At 53.4% G+C, this 16,158-nt stretch overlaps 1 protein-coding gene across 4 annotated transcripts in view; it reads right to left on the bottom strand.

Moving 5' to 3' along the window:
- Positions 1-16,158, bottom strand: part of BCL11B (BCL11 transcription factor B) — a 90,970-nt gene that overhangs the window by 34,320 nt on the left and 40,492 nt on the right. The window lies entirely within an intron of this gene.

Below are 16,158 nucleotides of genomic sequence, written 5' to 3'. Positions count from 1 at the left end.
CTGACCGTGGAGCCTCGTCTTCAGGATGGAGGGCGGAAGCACCGTTCATGCACACACATGCACATGCGTCCATGCACGCAAACACACACACGCATACACACGTAGGCGTGCACACATGGGGACACACATACATATACATGTACATGCGTGTATGCACACACACATGCCTCCTTCTGGATACTCGAGTCCATTGCCCTTACTCCCCAGGGTGACCTCCTTAACATAAATGAACCTGCTGCTGTAGGGTCCAAGGCTCTGACATGCTGGCCCATCTCTCGCCCAGAGGTTCACTTGAAATGTTTACCCACCCTTCAGAGTCCTCCATCATGGATTCCTCCGATCTAAACCTTTGTTTATTTCATGGGAAATTTAATGGGTAAACAAACTGCTTTTCCAGGCTGCGCTTCTCATGGTCTACACGGGCTTTTTCTTCTTACTCATAAAAAGAGAAAACTTCAACTTAATAAAGGTAAATGAACTTGAACCCCTACCCACTCCTACTGCCCCACACGCATCCCCCAAAAGATGTGATGGTGCCAAACTCAAGAAACCAAACTCTGTATCCCATCCCAAACCCAGAGCCTTCCCCTATCCTGACTGCTGACTTCACGGGTCCGTCCTCCCCACACGCCTTCCATCTCTGTCTTTCTCAGATGTGTCCCTAAGCCCTGTCCTCCTACCTGAGGATTCACCTGAGCGGTGGGCGGGCTGGAGCATCTTGTGGAATAAAGAGAAGCAAAAGCAAAATGGACCCCCCAAAAAAGGCTAGATTTCCAAACATCAAGTGACGCACCCAAAGCCAGAGAGACGCAACTCCAGGTTGGCCTGACGGCTACATCTTACAGGACTCAAGTCTCGTATTTCTTCAATATGCAAAGCTGCTGTTTCCCCTGGCCCAGCAGAGACTTCCCAGACGACACTCCCTCCCTCCCTGCCCCCCTGCAAGCTGCATCTGGGGCCGAAGGTCAGCTTACCTGTTGCCCAGGCCCGTGGTGAGAGGATGAGAGGGTGGGAGGCACAGGAGACAACAGCCCCAGGGGCTGACCCCAGCCTCACTGCACTCTTCAACCTCCACGCCTGCCTTGGTTGCTTTCCCCCAAAGCAGGATGCACGGCCTTCAGAAAAGAAGTCTCTGGGTCTGGCCCCTCCCCTCCAGTGACACCTCCCTGCCTTGGTTTAGGACTTGGGCATCGGGGGCTCCTGGGAAAGATATCCCAAATCTAGAGACCAGTTTTTCTTCTTCTTCCTTCCTTCCTTCCTCCCTCGCCCCTCCCTCCCTCCCTTCCTTTCTTTTTTTCCGTGTTTCACAGCTTGCAGGATCTTAGTTGCATAACCAGGGATTGGACTTGGGGCCGGGCAGTGAAAGCCCCGAGTCCTAACCACTGGACCAGCAGGGAATTCTCAAGACCAGTTTCTTTGAGGGAACAAAACCTAGTCTGTCTTCTGCACCCTCACCTGAGCAGGACACCCACCAGCAGAGGGGACCCTGGGATTCTGTGCCAGGGCCGGGCACGGAGCGGAGAGCTCACCGTACCCCACGCCCATCTGCTTCCAATTCACATGAGCAGACAGATATGGAACCCTTTCAACTGGACATTAATCATTCACAGCAATTAGATCCCCGAGACCTCGCAGAGGGAGTGCGACGAGCCCAGGAAGGAAGGAAGCCCCGAAGCGCTAAGCAGTGTGGCTGTGCCAACCTAAGTGTGCCGACACAGAGGGAGGTAAAGGGCCCCGGGTTGCTCTCTCTCACCTGCCGCGTGCAAAGCCCCAACTGTGATCAGATGGCAGAGGGCTGCGCTGCGAAACGCTCGGTGGATTATTCTGCAGTAAGGTATAATCGAAAGGATTAACATGAAGGCGATGTTTCCCTTCCAAAAATTCGAGGAACGCCGAAACGACTCTCATCTGGCCTGGTATGACTCATGTTTTAATAGAGGAACTTAATTTTCACTTCTGAGGAATTTGGGCTCCGGGAAACATCGTCTAAGAAACACTCGTTTTGCTCCACCGACGAGAAGTACCGCCACCCCGAAAGTAAAAATAAAGGTCCCCCAGCCTGTCCCGTCTCCCAGAATCCACTGTCATCCACCGGGTGGAGCCTCCACACGCTGGGACAGAGCACGAGGTCTCAGGGGAGAGGGTGGGGTCTGAGGTCAACCAGGCAGGTCCTAACTTGGAGTGGTGGCCCTTCCCGTCTCGAAGGCACTGCTCAGGCTGGGCCTACCCAGAGGCACCTGGCAACACTGCACAGCAGCCCCCGGCATGGTACGCTGTGTGGGCAGGATGTGAGCCTCCTGAAGAGGGACGGTCTCCACATCCCGACCCTCTGGGATCCTCCGCCCAGCAGCGGTGGCTCCCAGGAGGTTGCGCCCCAGGACACTGACTCCTGCCCCTGCCTGAGCCTGGCCCTCACGCCCAGCAGGGGCCGATGGAACCAGGGCTCAGAGGTCAGGACAACCTGTCCCCACCCACCAGCGGCCTAATTAGTGGAGGCAAGATTCCCTACCTCCGTGATGAGACATCACAGAAGCTCCAGAAACACCCATCCCTTCCCAGACCCCGCCCTCCTCGCACCACCCGTGCGCCCACGTCCGTGTCCCTGCCCTGAGCCCCACAGACACCCTGCCTCCCAGGGACCCTCCAGACACCCCACCCCACTCCGGATTCCAACAAGTGTTGAGTTTTACCTAAAAACTGAACCCACGATGAGCATCTGGGGTGCAGATTTCTTGCCACCAGCAGTACCTGGCAAGCCTCTGCTTTTCTGCCTCTCGACCTTCCCAGCCGTATTTTCTTATTTACATTGCCCCCGGCAGGTCCCTAGCGCCCACAGCACCTAGCTGATGGACGGTTCCTGAAGGGGAGTAGGGATCATGGGGGCCGGCTTGAGGCCGCAGCACCCGAGTACCACCGTCACACCACGGAAGAGCCCCACAGGTGAGAACTTCCCATCAAGCACGCCCGGACAGAGGATGCTCCAAGACACCACCAATCCTCAGGTGCTCATCACCGCATCCCGGCAGCTCTGTTACCTGACCGGCCGCAGCAGGAGTCCCTTCTCTGTGCTGTGCACCATTCACCAAGGCTTCCGCGGGACCCGACAGTGCCACCCCTACCCCAACCCTGCAATGGAGAACAGATATCCAGATCCCCTCCCCAACTCTTCCCCACCTCTGCTCCGGCCAAGGGAGAGGCGCTCATTTATAAGTCGCAGATAATGTCGCCCACCATTCATCCAAATGTGTCAGTTACATCCCATTAGACAGTAATTATTTTTTAATTAAAACTAAGAAAACTGGCATGCCTGTGCCGACTTTATGCATCTGTTATGGGTTAAAATAGCTTTTAAAAAATGTTTCGGAGACCGCAGTCTATTGTGGCCATGGCCTCTGCCAAGGAAAACGCAAGCTTGCTTATTTTCTCTGTGGGGCGCGACAGCGCCTGTGTGTGCCGGAACAGAATCGGCTGGCCGTGAAAAGAATTCTAAATAAAACACAAACATGGAATTTGGCAACGCCACAGAAGCAAGCTTAAGACTAATTCCAGCATGCGGACGGCTCTCACATAGTAAGTCTGGCTCCAGCATAAATGAAACCAGGCACTGTAAAATACCAAGCAAGTTGGAGTTTCAACTTAAAGGGACAGAACGCTGGTTCCAGGTATAAAAGCTTATTAAGCCGGCTCACACTGGCTCCATAAATCCATAGGTTATTAGCTGTTTGCTTTCAGCCAATCCCTCCTTAAAGAGATGCATATTAGGAGAGAGAGAAAGAGAGAAGGAGAAATGAAAACCATCATTTTGCACTTGACTTTTAGTGCAGCCGTTCTGGAAATACTGTGTTCATTATCTCAATTAGAGGAGAAAGACTGTCAGACCTCAAATACACACAAACCCAAAAGGGAGGGGAAGGTGAGGGAGGGCCCGAGGGATGCAAGGTAGGAATGCCCATCGCACTGGGAAGATGAAAACGGTCCCCCCCTCACCCCCGGAAACCAGAAGCATCAGGGGGCGGGACTCGGCCACAGGGGGAAAGCCACGTGGATGCTGGAATACCCCCACCCAGGGAAACAGCAATGGTAAGGATTTTGATAATAATTATAGCAACAATAAAAATAGTATAGTAATACCTGCTACTATGCACCACCTTTCATATACCAGCTGTGGCTGAAGGTGGTATAGTATAACAGGGACAGTTCTAAAGTCTAACCAACTGGTTAAGGGCTCTGAAGTCAGACTTGCCTCAGTTTCCAAATGTGTAAAATGGGGTAACAGTGCCTTCCTCACAGAACTGGGGTGAGGGATGCTGAGGATGCAGCCCATGGTAAGCATTTAGCAAAGCACCCCTGTCAGAGCCGGGACTTGAACTCAGCCATCCTAAGGCAAAGCTGGCAGCCCCCTGCCACACTCTCCTGGGCAGGGCACCCACGGGACTGGCCAGATTTTCCGGACTGGGAACTGCGGGCTCCCTCTGAGATTGGGGTGGGGCAGGGGCCGCAGTCTCCCCCAGAAGGTACTGAGAAGGCCAGTTCATCCCCAGAGAGAGACTTGCCCTCAAAGGCTTCAGCGGACCTTAGCGCTGAAACATGATCGCGTACACCGCAATCCAGGAAGAACTGCAAAGTTCAGGGGAGAAAAATAATCAGAAGTGCGTCCACCATAAACACCCGGCACTGGGCGGAGGTGCAGGTGGGGGAGGGCCCTGTTCTGTGCTGACAGTGCTTCCACACCACCACACACACACACACCGCGCACACACACACACGCATGCATACACACACTCACATATACACACACACGTATGCATGTACAGACATAAACACATGCACTCACATATACATACAAAATACATGCACATGCGTATACATACACATGCATGCACAAATACACACATTCACACACACAAATATACACTCAGATATTAACACACAAACACACAGGGCCTCCTATTACGGGGTCTGTGCCAGGCCCAAGGACCTGGCAGAGGCAATGGGAAAAACCAGGGAGAATATTACATGAGGCGATGTTTTGCTCCAAATGAAAAAGCCATGGAATGTTTTCCCTCAAGTCTTGGTTATTTCTTGCAGGTCCACTCAGACCCAGCTCATCACAGCCTCGCCCAGAGGGAAGCCCTGACCCTCCTGGTCCCGGAGTTAAACCAGCTTCAATCCTCCCAGTGGACCAGGTGTGGCCACAGTCAGGCCGCTCAGGGACTACCCTCCCAGCAAAGATATGCGCGGCCAAATGGGGGTTCCTGACCCTCTGACCCACCCCACCCCCCTGTTCCACAGGCTACTGCATCCTGACTTGGTGACATCATACATGTGCATCTTCCTGAAAAGATGCTCGACATCTTAGAAAATGCAGACTAAAAATACCCCTGGCTTCTCAGAGCCGGTTTACAAAACTAATTATATTTTCTTAAAAAAAAGTAGATTATAGGCAAGTATGTGTCCGGCTATTTTTAGCTTCTATTCAACTCTACTAATTTTTTCTCATAATAATCACTGCAGACTTTTTTTTTTTTTAAAGCCACCCGCCTCTCTGTTAATAACTGTGTTCTGACTTGGCACGGGGGATTGGGAGGGAGGGCACACAACCTTCCGTAAACCATGCAGGTCTGAGTGCTGCCCAGAGGTGACAGCGTCTGAGAATCACCGAATTCCTGGGGAAAGGAACATGTGGCCATTCCTTCGGAGACCAGTTCCAAGTTCAACCCACCACGCATCTGGGGGACTCCCCGCATGCACCTGAGTCTGTCCCAGACCTCAGGAGTTCACAGAGGGCACCGAACTGGGGTTCCTGGCCTGGAGGGGCTCACAATCCAGGAAGGGGTATGTCGTGGGTTGAATGGCGGCCCCCCGAAATGAAACACCCATAACCAAATCCTTAGAATCTGTGAATATGACCTTATTTGGAAAAAGGGTCATTGCAGACATAATTAAGTTCAGAATCTGAGATGTCGCCCTAGATTACCCAGGTGGGCTCTAAATCCAATGACAGTTGTCCTTTTAATTATCCAGGAGAGAAAACAGACCCCCAAGGAGGAGGCCACGTGACCATGGAGGCAGAGACGGGAAGGATGCGGCCACAAGCCAAGGAATGCCCGGAGCCACCAGAAGCTGGAAGAGGCCAGGGGCAGATTCTCCCCTTCAGAGGGAGCACAGCCCTGCTGACATCTCAGCAAGGTTGGCATGATGACCCCCAAGCAGAGGCAGATAGGAGAGGCTCAGAGAGGGGCAGCACAGGCCCCGGGACACCAGCCAGCCTTAACCTTGCCCCCAGGTGTCCCCACTCTAAATACACTTTCTGCTGAACTGAACCCAAATCAACGCCCTGAGGACACAGCAGGAAGGAAAGTGAAAACTGTCCATTTGCAAAATTTTCTTCCCCTCAACTCTCAAGCTAGTGAAATGTTTAGCTGACAGGCAAAAACCAGCATCTGGGAGACGGGGCCACGGTGGGGAAGCATTTACAAGAGAGACTGATGTTAGAGACCCTGAAAGGAACTGAAGACACTGGTCCATGACCAGGGCCACAAGCACCAAGCCTGAGTCAGTGGGGGCCGGTTCCATGCTGGACGCTCAGGCCTATTAACCACACAACCTGGGCCAGCTGGTGTCCACATCCCTGAGACTCAGATTACCATATGGTCCAGCAATTCCACCCTGGGTATTCACCCAAATAACTGAAGGCAGGGTCTCCCACCATTACGCGTACACCCACACTCCCAACAGCACTATACACAGTAGCCAGAAGGTGGAAATAACCAGTGCCCATCACAGGATGAATGCACCAACTCTGGTCCAGCCACACAACGAATATTACTCAGCCTTCAAAAGGAAGGTGTAACCTCTATGGGAAAAGAACCTGAAAAAGAATGAATATATGTATATGTATAACTGCATCACTTAGCTGTATACCTGAAACTAACACAACATTGTAAATCAACTCTACTCCAACAAGAAATAACAATTATATTTAATGAAAGGAAGAAAGAAAAAGGAAGGTGATTCTGACACACGCTGTAACCTTGAGGACCTAATACTGAGTGACACCAGCCAGACACCAAAAAGACCGTGATTCCACTCATAGGAGAGCCCCAGAGTGGTCAGACTCATAGAGACAGGAAGTGGAATGATGGTTGTGGGGTGGAGTTGGGCGGGGGGGGGGGGGGGGGGGGGGGGAGAGGTGAGTGTTTAATGGGGACAGAGCTTCCATTTGGGATGACAAAAAAGTGCTGGTGATGGATGGTGGTGATAGTAGCAGGACAATGTGACTGTACTTAATGCGACTTGATTAAAAGGGTTAAAATGGTACATTTCATGTTTTGCATAGTTTACCAAGATAAAAAAAAAAAAATTCCATCACACATAGGCTCAAACCTTTGCGAGAGGGCTTCCCTGGTGGCACAGTGGTTGAGAGTCCGCCTGCCGATGCAGGGGGCGAGAGTTCGTGCCCCGGACCGGGAAGATCCCATGTGCCGCGGAGCGGCTGGGCCCGTGAGCCATGGCCGCTGAGCCTGCGCGTCCGGAGCCTGTGCTCCGCAACGGGAGAGGCCACAGCAGTGAGAGGCCCGCGTACCGCAAAAAAAAAAAAAAAAACGAAAAAAATGAGAAAGAATCGGTGCAGATGATCGTATGCAGCCCGTGCACACAGTGGGCCCTCAAGCAGTGGTTCCCTTTACTAGTAAAGCAAGAATAAAACAAGGCGCTGGTTAATAAAGCACAAGGAAATTCAAGACGAGGGTGCCTGCGTCAGCGCTGCTCACATACAGCTCCAAGGGCGACTCAGGCACCCGGGGGCCCGGTCCCGCCAGCCGCTCCTCACCTCTTACGAACAAAGGCAACCATTAAAAATGTCTGGACTTATGGAAAGACTCCAACTGCCCCTGTCTCTGCAGGTGGTGACTCCGTTTTTGCATTAACCTCCCTGGAGAAGTCCCGAGACCTCTGATCCCTTCCGCTGAAATCATAAAACACAGGCATTCTTATCACCCCGAGCTGCTCTGTGATTCATAACCTGCTCCTCTCCCTCACACCTGCCAGGTACAAGGCCAGCAGGTGGGGCGGTCTGGGAGCCAGAAAGCAAGAAAAGGAGCGGGCTGTGGTTCCCAGACCCAAAGGAGACCCGGGTTCAAATCCCACCTCTGCCGTCTGCCAGCTGTGCAACTTCGGGCAAGTGGCATCACCTCTCTGGTCACAGTCTCGTCACCTGTGAGCTACAGAATAGGCTGCCTTCCTAAGGGAGAAGCTTCCACGTGTGGGAAGGCCCCTGCAGAGAGCCTGAGGCACAGTGGGGACACAAAAATGATGACCAGGCCGTGACCCGGTGGCCCCCTGCTGAGTGTAAGGACGCTGATGGGAGAGGAAATCACGGTGGATGCATCACCCACCCTGACCACACACCGTGGTCACACCCACACCCCACCCCCACCCCAGGCTCTCGGTTATTATTAACTAACACCCAAGGAGGGGGTGGGAGTGAGGGGCAGGCTATAATTCCCCGCAGGTATAACGCCGGGCAGCTCCGAGCTGCTAAACCCCACACAGCGGGCCCCTGCCCGCCAAGGGTGTCTTCCCGTCGCTTTTTGGATTACATTGGCCAGCCCTGATTACGTTTGGATAAACTGTATTTCATGGTTTAGACTATTTGGGTGTGAAACATGCACAGTACGCAGCCCCTCTCCCTGACCGGCCCTGGGGTTTGAAAAGTCAAGTACATCTTGTTCCTCCCACCAAAAAAGCAACAAAGAACACCTCCAGCTGTAAGGACGATGAAAAGTTGGTTTCTCCTGAAGGAGGAGAAATTGCTTCTAGGGAACTGTGTGTGAAAATGAGATGGGAACAGCATGGCCTGTATTTCTTCGGCTTGCTCTCACAAACATGAACACACCTTTTCTGGGTCTTTGTCATCCACCAGCATCTAGAGGGCTCGGCCAGCCCAAGCGCTGGGAAGACCAAAATAGGGATATAAGTCAACCTGGTGTGTGAAGGAATCTGAGGTTGATTTGATGAGAAAAGCTTTTCCCATGCTCCAGGCCTCTTCATCAGTGTCACAACTTCCCTCTGGTGGTCTGAGGGTCCAGAAACACTCTGTGTCCCCGCAAGTCACTAACAACTCAGACCCCTAAGGGGCCAGCCGGGGCTACAGAAGGCTCACTGGGTCAGCAGGACCCCTCCTGGCAGGTACCCACACCCACATCTGTCACTGAACCACGCCTTGGAAGAAGCCTGTCCCCTCCGCCAGCCTCACCTTCTCCAACAGGAAAATCCCAGTGGTCCTCGGGGGCCCTCCCAGCTCCCACAAGCCCAGTTGTTTAACCTCCTTTAAGCAGAGAAAGGCATCACGGAGCGTGTACCTCGCACTCTGTGCTCCCCCACTGCCGTGAGCTCCTCTAGGGCAGAGACCCCAGGGAGCTCATTCCTGGATCCCTGGAGTCCAGCCCAGATCAGGCACCAGCATGATCGGTGAAGGAAGGAAGACGCAGGGGACTCTCCCAGGATCGTGTCCGAATGTGGTCTTGCCTCTCACGGGTGAGCTGCTTTTCTGTTGCCCACGTCTGAGCCACCAAGCAGCCCAACGTGAAGCTGGAAGGGAGAGCCGAGAACACGACTTCACAGCTGGCCAGACCTGAGTTCCGATCTCAGTTCTGCTGTTTGTGTGCTGTGTGACCCCCGGGGCATTGCTTGGCCTCTCTGAGCTCCAGTATCCTCATGAGCAAAAGGATGGAGCTGCCTTTCCTTACAGGTGTTATGACGACAGGTGACTGAGTGAGGTATGCAAAGTGCCCAGGACAGTGCTGGGAACTAGCAGGCCCTTTAGACACAGCGGCAAGTCTTAGGAGCAGTGATGGCGGTGGGCCGTCCTCCTCTTTCATTCATGCTAAGAAAACCTCCCAGGCAGGACTTTCAAACAGATGGCAACCAAGTCATCATCGAGGTACGGGGTTACCCAAGGCTTTTCGACAGCCCAGCCTTCTCCTTCCTGCCCCCCACACTTCCCTTTGCCTCTGCTTCCCCACGTGCTGGTGATCAGCAGTGGCCACCCCAGAGTGGAAGCCCATCAGGGGACCCTCCAAGGCAGGGATCAAGAGTGGATACTTCTAGTGTCCCCATTTCCCACACGGGGAAACTGAGGCTTGGAGAAAGAAAGCAGCTGGCCCAGGGTCACATATTGACACCCATGCACCTTGGGAACAAGGACTGAGCACGGTCCCATCTCTGGAGCTTCCCACAATGCCTGCAGCTCTTCCGCCAACATGTGTCCACTATGGCATTTAAGTTCAAGCATAAATCCATGCCACAGAAGAGATGCCCAAGAAGAGATGGAGCTGCCAGCGATTAAAGCACAACCACAGAATGTCTCAAACCTGGGACGCACAGAGGCAGGTCCCCACTGCAGATGGCAAAACTGGGGGCCCGAGAGGCTAGGTACAGGGCTCCCCAAAGCAAAATTTCTCTCCGTTGCCAAATCTAACTGCACGTTTCACATGGCTTCAGCTAGACGATGAATTTCCTTCTCCAGTTTTCAATATGAACTCAAGAGAGGCAGTATAGCCTAGTGGGCAGAGCCCGGGGGACTCGGTCCAAGCCGGCTCTGCCCCACACATCTTGTGGCCTCTTCCCCACTCTCTGCCTCGGTGTCCCCATCTAGACAATGAAGGGGTTGGGTGAGATGATCTCTCGGGACCCCTGATCCTAGATCGTTTAAAATTAACTCAAGCCTTCAGGTCACCAGAGGCGGACCCATTTCTGGACCATTCCATCCAAGCAGAGGGCGCACGGCCTCCTCTGCCCCTTTCGGATTCCCTTTCAAGCTGCAGAACGTGGCCGCCTTGCTCTGAGATCTCTGATGTCGGTGGCCGATGCTGCTTCTTCACATCCACTAACCGCTTTAAAGCGCTGCACCCAGCGCTGCATTAAAAATTAACTACACATGCTACTTTACTGCCAGTGCATAATGTAATGAGCACCAGCTGTGCTAAACAGCCAAACTCCTTTTTAAGACAGCTATAAAAAAAAAAGAAAGAAAGAAAGAAACTGCACTTCCAAAGGCCTCTCCTGTCAGAGCAGAAAAACAGCAACATCTTGTGCGGATTTGAACAGAACTCTTTGATTTAGCTCTGCCTTCAGAACGTCTGAAGGGCCGGCTTGGAGAGGGAAACGAAATCCGGTGAGGCTGCACCAGTCTCCACTCCGGGATGTTGCTGGGACCCCCCCTTTTATCTAAGGACAGTCACGCGGGTAGGTGCCCCTGCCCCCCACTAGGCAGCATCGCACTCCTTCTGGCCCCCACGCCCCGTCTGGCGCCCGGTGGTGCTGGAGGAGATGTGAGTCTGCAGCTCTGGCGGACAGGGGACTTTTCTGGAGTCCACCCAAGCCCTGCCACCCTCCGTCCCGGGAGCCTTGCAGCTCTCCATGGCCTCTCCCGGCACTTCCTCCAATTACTGAAGGAGGTGCCTGGGTTCTAAAGGCAGGTGGTCAAGGGCAGCCTCTGCAGCAGCGTGATCCCAAGAAGCCAGCAGACACCAGAGCAGACTCCAGGAACCACTGATAAGCTGGACCAACAGCCCCTTGCACGATGCAGACACCGGCGCAGGGCGTACAGACGACTCTTTAAATTTTTAATAACTCCCCTGAAAGCCCTTCCTCCACAGCGATCCAACCACCATGGCCTCTGGGACCTGGTGAGCCCAGAAAGACCCCACAAGGAATGGGACTTTGCAGAATCAGGAGAAAGGCAAGGGAGTGTCTGGAACCTTCCCCGAAAGAGTGCTTCTGTCCACCCACACTCACCCACACTCACTTCTCTTCTTCACCCCATACTCACCCCTCCCTCCAAGGTCTCCATGGAGGCCCCCACGCCCCACCGGAACGCCTCTGCACCCCCTGCCCCAGACTGGAGGCATATGCACCAGCAGGGGCCTGGAGAGCGTTGCCATCTTGGGCCACATCGCCCTGCGGCTGCCCACCGATCCTCCCGTGTCAATCAAACCCAGACCGAAATGAAACTACGGCTTGCTTCTTGTTCTGGTATGAAATGTGCAAAGCACAGACCATATCATTAACATAAAACTTCCAGAAATAAGACCACTTTCCAGACAGACTGTATTAATTGCATCAAGCTTCCACAGCTAGGGTGGTCTAAGCTACGGCATCCCATTGGAAGGATTCGGTTATAAAGAACAACGCAAAATGAACACTGGGATATAACTGAAAGAGGAGAAAACGACAGATTCTACTGTGAAACCCTACTATTTACTTACAGGTATCCTTTTATCTTTATTGTCCCTTTAACCCACGCCAAGACACCCCAGACTAGTTAAATAACACAGCAAGCACAATTTCAGTAGAAAAGTAAATTGAATTTAACTTTACAAGATTGCCCTGTGATTTCAGCATATACTAATGACTGCAACTGACTCCTTCTATTAAATCCAAACACTTCACTTCCCCGAGCCGGGATCCTGTGCGTTCTTGCTGAAGACCTTGAACTTCACCAAGCGCATGTATTAATCATTATGGCTGATGACCATTTGTGGCTTTTAAATATGCAATGAAGTTTCTCAGTTCCTTTTCCACTTCCCAATGCTGGTACATGATCTGAGCCAGCCAAGAGGCTAAATGCCTTTAAGAATGGAAACTAGGGATCCAGCTTGATTCCAAACAGAGCCGAGCAGGTAATGATATAATGATGTGAAATCCATCCTGCTCATGCATGAGTCAGAATGTCTGGAGGGCTCACTCAGCAAGAGGCATTGTTCTCGGCACCTGGCATGTATGACCTCAGCCAGTCCTCAGAACGAGTCTTCAGTGACCCCCATTTTACAGGTGGGGAAACTGAGGCAGAGGGTGGAAATGACTTGTCCAAGGTCACAGAGCCATACAGGACTGAGCAGCCTTCACCCTGCAGTCTGGTACTCTGATGGCGGCCTCCCAATGGTAGAAACCTCAGAATAGGGAAGGGTTCAGGGGTCCAAAGCCCAGTGGTTCTCTGAACACCCCACCCCTGCCTTGGGAACCCCCGCCAAGTCCCATACCCAGGCATCCCTAGCATCTCAGTAATCGACACTGATCAATATGTTCTCAATATGAGGAGCCTCGTTTTTTTGTTTGTTTTGTTTTGTTTTGTTTTGTTTTGCGGTACGCGGGCCTCTCACTGCTGTGGCCTCCCCCGTTGCAGAGCACAGGCTCCGGACGCGCAGGCTCAGCGGCCATGGCTCACGGGCCCAGCCGCTCCGCGGCATGTGGGATCCTCCCGGACCGGGGCACGAACCCATGTCCCCCGCATCGGCAGGCGGACTCTCAACCACTGGGCCACCAGGGAAGCCCAAGGAGCCTCGTTTTTAAATGCTACATATGTACCGCACACACGTGTGTATGTGTGTGTGTGTATACATATATATATTTACACAAGGGGAAACTGAGGCCCAGAGAGGGGAAATGACTTACTCAAGGTCACTGGCCAGGTGGAGTAAAGGCCAAGACCACAGCCTTAGACCTTTGATTCCCCGGGCACCTTGGAGAAGTTCCTACGTGGAATTTCTCAGGGTAGAAATTTCAGTTTCCAGGAACACCGCAACTCAACAGAGTCAAAAAGCAAAAGGGGCTCCCCTGATGGCGCAGTGGTTGAGAGTCCGCCTGCCGATGCAGGGGACGCGGGTTCGTGACCCGGTCTGGGAAGATCCCACATGCCGCGGAGCGGCTGGGCCCGTGAGCCACGGCCGCTGAGCCTGCGCGTCCAGAGCCTGTGCTCTGCCACGGGAGAGGCCACAGCAGTGAGAGGCCCGCGTACCGCAAAAAAAAAAAAAAAAAAAAAAAGCAAAGGGGACCCCTCCTTCCCACTGTGACCATCAGAAGGAGATCTGGGGTTGGGGTCCTGGGAGGCGGGGCTGTTTGGGATGCCGCCAGCCCGAAAGGTACACAAACACACATACCTGTGTGGTTTTCTCCCCCATAATATCACATCCTTCTATAAATAACCTCAAATGCATTCACAGGCATGCAATTAACCTGTGTGAAACACAGTTACATCAGGGTTTTCCATATTAATTTGAAGAGATAGGTTCAGTGTATCCTGATCTGAAAAGGGACAGAACAAAGTAAGGACGGCGGCCCCTTTCCATCTTTACAGAGGACCGCTTCTTCCTAACGGGTTACTGGGAATTTAATGGCTCCATTCAAACTACTAATTAAACAGGCACTAAAAACACTTTAGCAAACAGCCCAGTGCCAGGGACAGAGGCCACAAAGGGACCAAAACCACTGGAATAGTATATTTTCAGGTACTGAAACTGATCTGAAGAGACGATGGCACAACCTGGAGCAGGCTAATTACCGCAGACCCATCGATGAAAGATCAGTGCCGGCGATCAGGGTAGAGCGTCGGAAGCTGAGGGTCGGCCCCTTAGCAGGTCAGGAGGAGAGGTCCCGGGGACCCCAGGAACAGACACAGCCCCACCTCACTCCCCTCCCCAGCACTGCCAGTAAGCATAGGGGCTGTTCACGGGCCCTGAGCCCTCACGGCATCAAATTCTAAAATCGAAGAAGGCTCTAAGCCAGGTGAGCCAACGCCAAAGGTGAAGCAGGTGCGGGATGAGTGACCCAGGCTCAAACCCCACCTCTGCCCTTCCACCCCCTCCCTACAGGTCCCCATTCCCACTCCACCACCCGGCCCAGCAGACTGCAAGCTACAGGAGGGCTGGGACCTGCCATGATGGACCGCCCTGTGGTCTGCACAAGAATGAATGAACGGGGGGTTCCCCGGCGGTCCAGTGTTAGGACTCCACACGTCCAGTGCTGGGGGCCAAGGTTCGATCCCTGTTCGGGAAACTAAGATCCCACAAGACGCGCAGTGTGGCCAAAAAAAAAAATGAATGAATGAATGAGTGAGTGAACAAATGAAGGTGAGCCTCATTTTCTCGTCTGTAAAGTGGGGACAGTAAACCCACCTCCTAAGGTGGCTGTGAGCATTAAATTCAAGAACTCACACAAAATGCCTAGCACAAAGCAGCACACAGTCGGCCCTCAATTCACTGTCCCTACAAGGAAGCGGGTGGCACTGTGGCTGAGAGAGTGACTGGGTGAGAACATCCCCAGGATGTAGGCAGAGACATGGGGCTCAGCGGGAAGGGGGGTGGCCTTGTCGGGAGGCACCCTGACCACAAATCCCAGTTCTGCAACCTGGGCCCGGCCCCTCACCCTCCCCAAGCCTCTGTTTCCCCATCTGTAAAACAGGGGTGTAACAGCTCCTGCTCGGCACCACAGCTTCTAAGCAGAGCCAGAAGTTAAGCAAAGTGGAAAGTTAAGCAAAGCCCCAGGCACTCCACTGCCAGGGAGAGCGTGTTCCCGCACCACAGAACTTAACCAAGTCCAGTCATGAACGCTCAGGCTGATCTTTGACAGTACGGCCCCCCGAGTGGTTGCAGGGCTGCAGCACTGATTACAGGAAGCCATTAGAGCAGGGCAGCCACCCAGACGGAGTAGGCATCCCACACTCAGCAAGCAGGGATCACAGCACAGACCTGCGGAGCTGGGACCGGAGCCCCAATCACCGTGGGCACCCAGGCAGCCCGGGGCAGGGAGCCGGCTTCTTTGTAAGCTGTGCGGACTCCTTCCCAGGTGATTCAGTCTTTGCTTTGTGCGTCCAAGACACAAGCCCAGTACCTATGATGTCACGATCTGTCACAGCGAGGGGTGCTGAAGGCTGCAGGCCACCCCACCAGCAGGAAGGCCCGGGGAGCTCTTGACCCTGGAGCTGGGCCACCTGTGGCCCTCTGCAGAGCTGTGGCTCTAACAGGGACCATCCCTTGGGACAGCTTCAATTAAAAGCAAAACCTGCCCAATAAACAGTTTTCCTTTTACCACTCGAGTCAAGAGGAAGCCTGCAACATACCCGGTGAGAAAGCAGGGACACAAAGAATCCGCCCCAGCTCGGCACCCACCCTTCTCCTTTCCCGGCCCCTGCAGGACATTCGCCACCACCGGTGTCTGTGTCGGCATCCCGGCTCCCGTGGCCTCAGTGCTTTTTGCATCAGGCTCCGCAAAGATACTGGTCAGGAGAGGCTGGAATGAGAGGTTCCTGCCTGCAAATTCCAGGGACCCCAGGCCAGAGCAGGAGTTTGGGTTTTGCTTGGGGAGGGAGAAGGGATGTAA

Source organism: Phocoena phocoena, chromosome 2, assembly GCF_963924675.1.
Source record: "Phocoena phocoena chromosome 2, mPhoPho1.1, whole genome shotgun sequence".
Classification (NCBI taxonomy): domain Eukaryota; kingdom Metazoa; phylum Chordata; class Mammalia; order Artiodactyla; family Phocoenidae; genus Phocoena; species Phocoena phocoena.
This window is presented reverse-complemented; position numbering and strand designations above follow the sequence as displayed.